Here is a 12,584-nt window from a genome sequence, read left to right on the forward strand (position 1 = left end):
TCAACTCCATCCTGCCCACCCCCTCCCTCCCACATTTCCCCCCTATAGTTCATGTCCATGGGTCATACTTATAAGTTCTTTGGCTTCTATATTTCCTACACTATTCTTACCCTCTCCCTGTCTATTTTCCACCTATCATTTATGCTGTTTATTCTCTGTACCTTTCCCCCCTCTCTCCCCCTCCCAATCCCCTATTGATAACCCTCCATGTGATCTCCATTTCTGTGGTTCACTTTAAGTATTTTCAACACCTTGCTGCAACATTTCAAAAACATATTAAGATGACCTTCAGAGAGAACTTAAAAGATTATCTGTGATTACAGAAGCTAAAATCTTGCTTTTTAATAAATGTCAAAATTATAGGGGCAAATTATACTAAGAAGCGTGATTATCAATGAAATCTTCAGTTATTAAAAAACATTAAGCAGTGCTTAGAATATTAAAGAATACTTGTATTTACAACTTCTAAAAATTACTCTGAGTCCCTTTCTGTAATACCATCAGCTCCAAATAGAGCTATTTTCATGTACCGATAAATAACAGCTATGGTCCTTCTCATAGACAGTAAGTAATAAGGATGTTTTTCCCGGCAAGATGTTTTACTAAATGTCATACAGAACATGATTGTGGGTATAATCTCTGCTCGAGATTACACGTCCTCAGAGACGGCTAAATGGGAAGCTGTGGGCTGCACACAGCTGAAGATGGGTCTTGTTTGGCTTGTAAAATGTTTTGTAAATTTGTTAGGACTCAAATTAGATGATTAGGAAATCAAGTGATCTAAAAGACAGGTGAATCTGACACAGAAGGCTTGTATTTCCTCATGGCCAAATATAATGGAGCTGACAAGGGTTTGTTCTTTTTAGGTGCACGCAGTGCGTGCGTTCATTCAAACTTCCATCCCTCCTAACCCACTAAGTCTTCAGCCTGACCCTGCAGGCATGTTGTTTCAGCCTCTCAGCTACATCCAAAGCAGACATGACCTAGATTTTTTTGTTGTGCGACTTTCATTGAATGCTTCCTATGTGTCTGTACTGTGGAAGAATCCTCGTACAGAACCCTGCAAGATAAACGTTGTCACTGTGCTCATTTTTAGAGGTAAACCCAGAGGTACAGCACCTTGTCTAAGGTTGCTGGAGAGGATGTACGGTTGCCGGCCCAGGTCTGAGGCCACAATAGTAATAGTCTTAGCCACAATGGAAAGTAGTTTCTATTTCTCCACCACCTTCTTCCAGAGACCTGCTATATCAAGTTCTAACCACCCCAAACTATGCAATCATAGTTTCTGTTAACACTGATTTCATACAAAATGATGTTTATAGAATTAATTTTATTTTAAAGTAATGTGTACATGTAGTTTAAAAATAAAATTTCCAGTCCATACTACTTTATGGAAGTCACCCGTGATACCTACCTATATGTTTATGAATCATTGACTTCCCTTTCCAGTATTCGAGGGTTTAACCTCTAACCTCATCTTACCCTCATTTCCTTCTTCCCCATTTCCCAAATAATTGTATCATATTTTTAATTATGCTGTTTAAATTTTCCTGATAGCAGATATTGCTCATTAGTAACTTAGTACTGCACTGTGATCACATTTTTATTTTCTTACAATATGCTCTCCCCTCCCCTGGAGGTAATACTGACTATTACTCATTTGCTTTTTTCCCTTTATATATTTGCATTAAAAATGTTTCATCAAATCTTTACACATTTATGAACCTTTTTTCAAATGCTCAAACATTCCAAATAACCCATCATCCCCCCCCAACCCCAGACCTCTCTTCTGTAGCCCCATGCCTCCTGCTCTGTTCTGGACGGGGGCTCTGTCATCTGGCCCAGAGGTCCCGAACTCAGCGCTGCTCTTCACTTCCGACTGTTTTGTATCTTTGACCTGGATGCTGTGTCTTCCTTTTTCTTGGGTACGTTCTGTCATTTTGCTGAAGCACATCTTTTTGTAGCTTCCTAGAAAAGTGTGCATGAGAATATATTTGTGAGTCCTTGAATATTTGAATACCTTTATTGTATTTTCACACTTACAGTCTGGATAAAGGTCCATGGTGGAAAATCTTCTCTAAGAATTTTGAAATTACTGTTCACGCTGTCTTCTGTTGTTCCATGTTGCTGTTAGACATCATTGCCGTTAAACACCTCTTTCTTTGTATGTGATTTTCTTGCCCCTGCCTGGTTTGAGGATCTTTTCTTTAACTCTGTTTTGAAATGTCACAATGAGGGTTTCTATGGGTCTTCTATTAGCTAAAGAGATTAATTATCTGGGCACTCAATTATCTGGTCTGCTGCACACAATTACAGCTGTTCTGGGAGCACATCTGGGCAAGAAGGTTGTGATATTCACTGTCCATTACGGAAATATTCTCTCAAATCATTCGTTTTCAGTTTGCTACCTCATGCCAGTCCTGAATGGGCAAAGAGAGGAACTTCTGATCTCCTGTGAGGGATGTGGAGATCAGATGGGGAAGGAGGAAGCTCCCTCTAGCCAGGTACATTAACACGGCTCAATATGTGGATGAGAGTTTTCATTGTTGTAGTGAGGAACTACAAATATTGGTTGTGGGACCATATCAGTGAGTTATGGTGATGAAGCTGGAGCTGACTTTTGAGCATGCAAATTAGAATTCATTGTTATACAATGAACACGTTTGTGTGGAATCATTTCTCTAGAGTTGCCTGCTTGTAACTCCAGAGAAATATAAATTCATTTATGGTAATCGACGTGAAAGAGAACCAGAGCATGCACCATGATCAGGGAGACTGACTGCCATACCCACCGCTCAATGTTTGCCTGGTTTTATGTTTTACTTTGTTTCACTTATTTGGCTTTGATATGTCTTGAGACAGAATAATTACAAACTTTTATTAAACAATATTCTGACTACTGAAAACAAAAAAATGCTGCACATACAAGTAGACCTAATAACTGTTCTTTTGGGAGTAAAAATGATTTCATGTATTTGAGAGATTCACCACATGGAAATAAATTAATACTTTAAGCTATTCACATAAAACACACAAAAAGTCATGTCTCCCATAATTATTTCAAGAACTTTCCATTAACATGCTATCTCCAGATTCCCAACAAAATGGAAGAATTCTATTCCTAGTTCCCAGTCGGCATTGAAAAGCCCCCCTATAGACCCCACCACCCACTCTGTGCTCTCCAAGAACGTGTTGATTGCATCTGAGTTATGTTGCCAGTTGGAGTCCTTAAATAATAGTTTCTTTCAATATGTGTTTTTTCAATATAAAGAGGTATAATTCTAAATCTTTTCATTACTTAGGATTAAGAAAAATACTACTGTCACATCTGAATTTAATGAATTAAAACTATGAAAACTGCTTACTGGATCCACCTTTACAAGGCAAAAAGGTATCTGCCAAGTGTGTTTGTTTGCTGGGGCTGCCAAAGTACCGCAAACGGGGTGGCTACAGCAACAGCAATTTACTTCCTCACTGTTACGGGGTCAGGGTGTCTGCCGAGTTGGGTTCTGCCTGGCCTCTCTTCTTCACTTGCAGATGGCCACTTTCTCACCGTGTCTTCACGATGTCTTCCTTATGTCCAAATTTTCTTCCAGTGTCCAAAATTCCTCTTCTATGGGTACCAGTTGTATTGACTTCATTTCAACTGAACTATCCCTTTAACCTATCTCCAAAAAAGTTACATTCTGAGGTAGTGAGGGTTAGGACTTCAAAATATGAATTTTAAGGGAGGCAGGGCAGAAATCAGTTTCTAATACCCAGACTGTAAGTGGAGCAACTTTTAGTCTATTCTATTCCTCAGCGTTTTTTCTCAAAGAGTAAAGAGGTATTTGGATTGAATCTGCCAGTCAAACAACAAGTTGTGTGTATGCAGACTCTGATTTAGATACGAGTTACGTAACCAGCTGTCTAACCAGATGTGGAACCACAGCATTTGCTCAGCACACTTCCTGGTGAACAGAACGGGCAGTAGTTGCAGCGTCCTCCCCATGTGCTAAGTACATTTCATGTCTAACCTGTTATGTGTCTGAATGTTCACAGCAATCCTATGGTGAATAGTTCACAGATGTGTGAACCAGAAGTCAGATATCTCAGTAATTTTCCCAAAGTAGCTCCACTGTTAAAAGAAGCTTGATTTGGATCTCTGTCTGATTCCAAAAACCGTATTCTTTCCATCACTTTATAATGCAAGATTTGCCCGTTGTCTGTATTGGCAAACTTTCTAATCTCATGAGTCAACTTTGCACCGCCTCTGATTTTTACAAAAGCAAAAAGTAGAGAAGAAAGTTTAACATTTCTGTGGAAATGTCCCGTGTTTGTATTCATCGTAGTGTAAGTGTTCACTACAGGGCAGTGTTCAGTGACTGAAGAGTCCTTGATGATATCGTGAATGTGGTGACACCAAATTATACCTCATAAAACAGAATAATAGGAAATGGAATTAAAATGCTTAAACCTGGCTTTAAAAGACCTTGTGCAATAATTTACATTCTCCAGTCCTTACCGCATAGTGAGCAGTAATTTTTGTGCTACTCACTTTCACAACTGCATTTTTATGCACTAGTGACAAGTGTGTGATTTGTTATATATTTAAAACACATGATCAAATGGACCCATGCAAGAATTGTTTATCCTGAGAATGTTAACTTTTCCACAAAATTTTATGAAAAAAAATATGGCATATTTAACGTTTTAAAACAAGAGCACTGAAGGATTCCTTTTCCCATGCCCTGGCCCTTCTATGAACGCTATGCTATACAAGAGACCTAGCATTTGTTCTGAGTAGTTTTACATCTACCAGGAGAGAGAAATCCTTACTTATTAGCTTCACTGTGGAGGAAATGTCAAAAATCAAACACTTGACTTTCATGAATATGGTTTCTCACACATCTCACAACAATCTATGTAATTTTTAGGCATCAATTTTTTTTATTTCTAGGAAGATCAATTGCATTATTATATTTTGTAAATGCATGAGAAAAATCTACTGACATTCTCCCTCTTATATGTGGAAATAATTTTTTTCATGAAATTCTAGGAAATCATAAGAATGGACAAAATCAAGGGGGAGGGTGGAGGTGGGGGAGGGAAGGAGGTTCAGCTGGGGTGGGGTGGAGGGATGGGGAGAAAAGGCACACAACTGTAATTGAATAACAATAAAAAATTAAAATTAAAAAAAAAGAAATTGTAAGAAACAGTCTTGAAATGTGCTGCATTTTTAAAAGTGAGGTGAAACACTCCGTCCCGATAAAATGTGGTGTGGCATGGAAACAGATGAAAAAGGTTGTTTCCTCTGTGAACAACCAGCCACAATTTTAAAACCTTCTCTGGCTTTTGGATGACGTAAAGAAAGGAATTTTGGACAGAGAGGGTAAAATTCACACCAGAGATTTAGTTACCGCCTGTTTTGAAGTCGGGGGTGAGATTTAAATGACCAAAGTGTAAAGAGCACTATTCCCTTTTAGGTGAAGTCCTGTAATTAAAGACAGACGACAAATTGGTAAAAACTCATACAATTTATCCATAGAACATATAGTGGTAGGTTAATAATTTAAGAAGTATTGCTTATAGATTTTGGTATTTTATTAAGATGTAAAAAAGATAAAACTAATTTTGCTAGAAACTATAAATGTAACATGGTAATAGATTAGGGTTAACTACATGTAAGAATCATAGAAATAAATATGAATATGATTCTCATATGAGCTTATAGCAGATTTGTGGCAATTAGGTTATTTAGTGATAATACAGTTTTTATTACAGGCTACATTATAGGGAGGTAGTTGTATTTATTAGCGAAATTGTTATGTGGTTCATCTTGATGTACATATGAACAGACATGAAGTTTTGAGCTGATATTTAGGAGTTAAATGCAAAGTATACTTAGGAATATTGTATGCAATTCATCCCATGGCATTTTATCCCATTTTCAGGAATCAAAATGTAAAATAGGTTGTAAGTCAAGCAAAAAAATTCCTTTGAAGTTATAAAAGATAATCACCCTTTTTTCAATGTGAGAATAACTATACACACATATATAATTATGTGTGTGTGTATATATATACTTATATACTATGTAAAGAGTTGAAATCCAACATGTTTTTTAATTAAAATGGAAAAATACATGTTTAGTTTTCTGTTATTATTATGAGAGGCTGCAGAAAATAGTAAAAATAATAAAAATTACAGGAAGATACTTCCTAAGTGTGTGTGTGGATACAAATATCGCGTAGCTCCTAAAAATGGAGTTAACTTATTAACCAATTTTGTGAAGCTATATGGCATCCACAGACCAACCATATCATATTTAATAATTCTAAATAAGCTTCTTACTAATCTGTTAAGCGTTCGATTTGTGTACACGAGGAGGCAGTTTACGGTGTGGTCCAGTAGGACATCATCTTCCTTCTCGGCTGAAGGCAGAGCTAGCTGCCCTCAGAGCCAGTTGTAATGTCAGTGACGGGCTCGCTCAGACTTTGTGCTCTAACCTTCTTCCAGAAGGAAAAACACTGTGGAAATGATATGCCTTCTTGAAATAATCTAAAATATTTATAGGATTCTTTGACATATGGATTGTTCGCTATGATTCAAAACTTTTACAGACTTTGTTTAAATGAGAGTAATTTCTAGTCTTACAGTGATGTAAAAGAATTTATAGTAATACCATTATTGCATCTAGTATTTTTTTTCCAAAGATCCAATATTGTGTCTACAATTAAAATATATGGAGGAAAGTATTCAACAGTCACCTGCTCCAGAAAAAATACTTGAGGAAAGAATGACACTTGATAAATTTGCACTTCAGCCAACAAAGTCTTCCCAGTATGTTTCAGAAGTTCCTTACTTTTAATAAAAACAAGAGAGGCAGTGCTGTGATTTCTAATTCAATATTAAATATGCGATACCTCATTTTACCATTTTTTACAGTAGTGGAGATTCAAGAACATGTTTATATCTTAATAATATTCTATTGATTTCATTCTAGTCTCATTGGTTTTCTATAAAATATATCTGGGAGGCCTTAATTAATCTGTCCAGTCATTTTTACACAAACCAATCAAATATGTTTATTTCTTTTTTCTTTTTTTATTGTATTTTTCATTATCATTTACCACCCTATCCTGTCTTCTACCTCCACCCACGTCTCTCCCCCTTTCTGAAAGTAAATATAGGTCATAGTCAATGAGAACTTATTGAGTAATTCTGCTATGAAAAACATTATGGAAAGTGGTGTACAGGATCAGAAAGGAGTGTCAGATAAGGTATCAATCAGCAAAATGGAGGAATTAAACTTAGCTAACATGAAAATTGGCAAGCAATCCAGAACAGCATAAATCATAAATTATTAATATGGACCGAACATCCTACAGGAATTCTCAGAAGGGAGAGATCACTGTGGGCTGAAATTGGGAACATTTATGAAGAAAAGCAGGACTGGCCTGGATATGAAAGCTGTTTAGACTTTACTTTGGTGGAGAAACAAACAGAATAGTCAGTTTAATTATTCAGTGCTGCTTTGACTGGATATAAAACTACAAATTTATGTTGTCAAGGAACCTACATTTATAACAATTTTTATCATATAATAAATTATTTATATGTCCAAATATAAAATTTTTGGCAGCATCACTTAGAAAATGTTTGTATTATATTCATGTCATTGTAAAATTTCCCATTATAGACACTGTATCAATTATTTTATTTGAAAAAACTAAAGTACTGTTGGAGAGTAAAACAGTATCATGAAATGTCCTCAGTCAATCCTGATTCTAACAGGTCGTCTAGTAAAATCAGTAAAAGTAAGAGCAGACGTGCTGGCTTTGAAATAGCAATTATCCCTGGGTGTCTGTGTCACACGTACACTCATTGTTTCATGTCCCAGAGCACAGGAACGTCGTAGAAATTATGAACGAAAACCTACAGAACTAATGTCTTCATTAAATACTAATGTTATGCAAAGCTCGGTGTGGCCTGAGATAGATTTCTAAAGACAGCGTTCTGCGTTCCAAAGGCTGTATGTCTAACAACTGAGCTGGAAGTGAAAATATATATTCTGGACAACTGTGTTTTTGGATGTCTCAAAAAATTTAATTGGTGATGATAAAAGCTCTGATGTCAAAGATGCATGTTTAAATAAAATTGTTTGATGCAATGTCAAGGCGGAAAATGATACTCACCAATTAATATTTGTGTTCAATATTCTGTTTAAATTAATAAATGTCACAAGTAGACTTTTAATTATTTTACTTAATTCAAATGGGATACATAACTGTTTTAAAGGGGCTCTCTTTGCTGGGAAAACGTGGACTATTTTATATTCAATATTGTTTTCCATTAGGATTTATGTGGCATTCTGTAGGCGACCCCAGGAAATGTCACTAGATAACTTCCAGGATGAAACCAAAGTCTTTGGAATAATGACATCTCATTTTTAATGCCAGTTTATTCAGTCAATGATCACAGATACCAAACACTTACTGCACCCAGTATAATTCCACCCTGTTCCACTTGCCCTCGATTCTGGTTGGGCAGCATGGATAGTCTGCTTCAGAAGAGCTGGTTAAGGTTATGTCTACAAATATTTTATCCAAACTAATGATTTCTCATGTTCAAAACTAGATGTATTCCAGATCTTCAGAGTTATGGAATATTCGTTTGGGGAAGAACAGTAAGCATCAATTTAAGAAGAGGCAAATTCTGTAATTTTATGCTGCTATGATAGGGCATTATTGTTTTTAGAGCTATTTAAACTTCTTTATGTACTTACAACTAATTCAGGGATATCACAGATGAATTTCTAAAATAATTTTGATATTAACTTTCAAAAGGATCATATTCCTATAATTGTAACAACATAATTCTATTCTTAATTCATAATTCTATAGGTCATAATTCTATAGGTCATAATTCTACATACCTAAAAAATCTTTAGGTTCTAAACAACACAGAAAAATTTAAAGGAATAATATTAAGGAATAAATGCCTTAAAATTATTTGGATTATTTTATGTCTTAAAGCAACAAGAAAGCTACCCCTGCAAATATTTCAATAGCTTTATCTGGTGTTTTCTGAACAACCCCCAACCCCATGGCTCAACTCCACTTGGTTCTCCATGGCTCAGCTCCACCTAACCATCTTACATGCCTCTGAAAAGAATTCTGGAATAGGGTATAAATGCAGTTGGGGTGGGGGGTATTAATAATACAAAAGGTGTGTACAAATGAATACATACCTTTTCTATCATTAATTTCTCTCCCAAAATAAAGAGAAAGGAAGGTTTTCCAAGTCTGAACTGCTGACCAATCTGTAAAGTTAAAGATTTTAAGTGTTGGGATTCTCAGAAGCTCTGAAAAGTGTTTTCGTGCCTGAACTGCTACAGAATCCTTTTGCAGTACATTTAGTTTCCAAAAAGCTTAACACTACCAATATCCTGGAACTAAGTTCGGGCCTTTGGGACATTTTCAACCTGCCTCACACATCCGAGGTGAGTGCTGCCTCTGTCCTCACGGGCTAGGGAGGCTTGAGCTGTTGGTTGTTTACAGTGGTCACGCTACGAAGCCCAGGACCTAGGCCCCAAAGAGTGCACGCTCCTTCTGCAGAAACCTGTTGGCAAATGCCTGACTATGGGCAATTCTGACTTAATATAGCCATCGAAACTTTCAGTAAAAATAATCAAGCATATTTTCATGGTGCTGTTGCATTTGTAAAGCTCTTATGACACACATTATGCCATCAAACCTCCATTTCCCTTGAGGAAAGTATTGCTACATCCAAAATATTTAATCAGCAGTGCAGCGAGAGTAGAAGAAGGGCAGACCAGGCAGCTGACAAAGTGGTGGGCATGTGTCCCCATGTGCAGGTGATGGGAGATAAAAGGCCAGATGGCAGAGGGGCTGCCTTACATGCGAAGGGGTTTGGGCCTTAACCTGGCAGCGATGAAATGAAGTCTTTTGAGAAGACAAGTATGTGTTTAGGCTTAAGTCATAGAAAGACCATTCAGCCCTGGATGCTGTGGCTCACCGGCTTGAGTGTTGGCCTAAGAGACAAACGGTTGCCAGTTCTATTCCCGGTCAGGGCACACGCCTGGGTTGCGGGCCAGGTCCCCAGTAGTGGGTGCGTAAGAGACAACCACACACTGATGTATCTCTCCCTTTCTTTCTCCCTCCCTTCCTCTCTCTCTAAAAATAAATAAATAAAATCTTTTAAAAAGAAAAGAAAGACCATTCAGGCAATATATTAAAAATGTTTTTAAAGGTCAGATAATGGAAGTGATTGCTGTTATCCAGGCCAGAAATGAAGAAGGCCTGAGTCCAGGCAATGAAGATGGAGTCCTGTAGACTGATACAAGACTTATTTGAGAAGTATTAAGGAAGTAGAGTGAACACATTTTGATCATTGCTATTGGCTAAGTGGGGTCAGTGTTAGCTCCCAGGTTTCTGTCTTGGTGAACTAGGTGAATGATAGTGTAACTCATGAGGCTATGGAATGAGGATGAGACACCAGATTTGATGAGGAAAATGAGTTCACTTGTACGTATATTGTATATTCATATGCCTGTAAATTAGCATTCTTACCAGCGAATTCTTACTGTATGGAATAAAATAGCATTCTTACCAGAGAATTCTTACTGTAGTCCTGTTTCACAGGAGGAAGAGAGTAGAGATTTATTCTGTGGTTTCAGAGGAAAGTAGGTGAAACCGTTGAGTGACTTGAAAAATATAACAAAAGAATATATTGAATGAGAAACAGAAAGATCAGTGGAGAAGGCCTGGTGAAGTACTACTTTTAAAGTAAATAGTCTCTTCATATATTTATGAATATGCTAATTACTATGGGTTAGAAAAGAAATATCTGTTTTGATTTTTTAATCAATGTTAATTATTTTTCTCACAAGCTCATTGAGATTATACAAGTAATTTCTTGATTTGCCCTTTGTGGAAAAGCTTGATGAACTTTCTTAAAATGATTTACTAATTATTTAACTTCATAATGATGTGTTGCTATTAAAAGTATAATTGAAATAGAAATGCAAGTTTTCAGTTAATTACTCAATCCAAACAGTTTAGAAAACTTGCTCTGAGCTTTTTCTCAACACACTCTCACCTGATGTCTGCCATTCTTGAAACTTTTTAAAGTCACCGGCAACTTTCACGTTTCCAAAGCTGATGAGTGCTTTTCTGTCGTGTTCGTCTTCATCAGAACTGTCACTTTTCACTATTCCCTTCTTGAAACCCTTTCATATACATGTTTGTAAATTCAAGGATTAGCTCAGGAGAAGGCTGCTCAAGAAACTGGTCATCCTTTTGGAGCTCGTAAGTGGGATGATTGGGTGTCCGCACTCTTGTGTGAGATGTGCCTCCGTCATTCCTTGTTACAACATCAGCCCATTACCCTTCTGACGTGAAAAAGAAAAAGAAGAAAAAAGAAACTGGTAACAATGGTAACTATCAAAAATATTCACACAATACACACTAATCACATTATAGTGAATCTGGGGAATGTCAAAACTAAGAGATATTTAAAAACAACTAGAGAGAAAAGAATAAATTACCTTCAAGATACTATACCTATAATTAGACTTATAGCTGGTTCTTCATCGGCAACAGAAAGAACCAGAAGACAATGAGGTGATCATTACAGTGAGCTAAGAGGAAATAATTATCATGGAGAATTATATTCCCAGTGAAAATATATTTCGAATATAAGGTAAACAAAACGAAAATCCCAAAGAGTTTGCCTCAATAAGAAAAGAAACTGTGTGTGTTGACTTCAGGCGGAAGGAGAGAGGTTCCAGATAGAAGGCCTGAGTAGCAAGGAGGAGTGACAATCAAAGAAAATATAAATAATTCTAAACATTCATGGACTATATAAGATAATAGCAATCATTAAAAAATTGAAACAATCAAATTAAAACCAAAAAACACGACAAAATAGCATATATGTTGGAATGGAGTCATCAGAGTTAAAGATCTTTGTTCAGAGGTCAGTAAAACCACTGAGTAAGTTTAAGTGTTCCCAAGTTATATTTGCATGTTTAAATTTTTAGAGTAAACACTCGAAGAAATAGAAATAACTTGATTGGATTCTAAGTATATTGCTCATTTCACTAGCCTAGGCTATAGCATTCTGCTTTTAAGACTTGTGATGCTCAGATTTACATATCTTACCACAGAATCTAACATTGCCCAAGGAACAATTTCTACCATCAGATTTTGACTGCCATTGATCAGAGAAAGTTGCAATGAGTGAATGTCACATTCATCTCTACCACTCAGACAGCCTGATTTCCCAGCACTTAGTTCCTACCGCACTTGGCAGGAGATGATAGAAATGTACAGTGGTTTTCTGTTTTCTCCTTGTATGATAAAAAGTTGATGTTCCTTAATATCCCAATGAAAATCACCTAGGATGTACAAGTGCTGAACTTCTTGTATTGGATTTCTCAAATGCCTGCTTTAATCAATGCTAGGCAAAGACCTTATTTCTTTGTATTTTATATGTTTCTTTTAAATGCTCTGTCTCTCATTTGATGGAAAAAGTACATATGTATACTCTTGGCTATAATAACGCTTATATTATAGTTT

At 36.5% G+C, this 12,584-nt stretch overlaps 1 non-coding gene across 1 annotated transcript; it reads left to right on the forward strand.

Moving 5' to 3' along the window:
• Window positions 1-11,297: 11,297 nt before the first annotated feature.
• LOC112318737 (small nucleolar RNA U13) lies at window positions 11,298-11,401 on the forward strand. The gene has a single exon (XR_002976255.2). It is a non-coding gene; the product is annotated as a small nucleolar RNA U13 (small nucleolar RNA).
• The last annotated feature ends 1,183 nt before the right edge of the window (window positions 11,402-12,584 follow it).

Source organism: Desmodus rotundus, chromosome 3 (assembly GCF_022682495.2).
Source record: "Desmodus rotundus isolate HL8 chromosome 3, HLdesRot8A.1, whole genome shotgun sequence".
Lineage (NCBI taxonomy): Eukaryota > Metazoa > Chordata > Mammalia > Chiroptera > Phyllostomidae > Desmodus > Desmodus rotundus.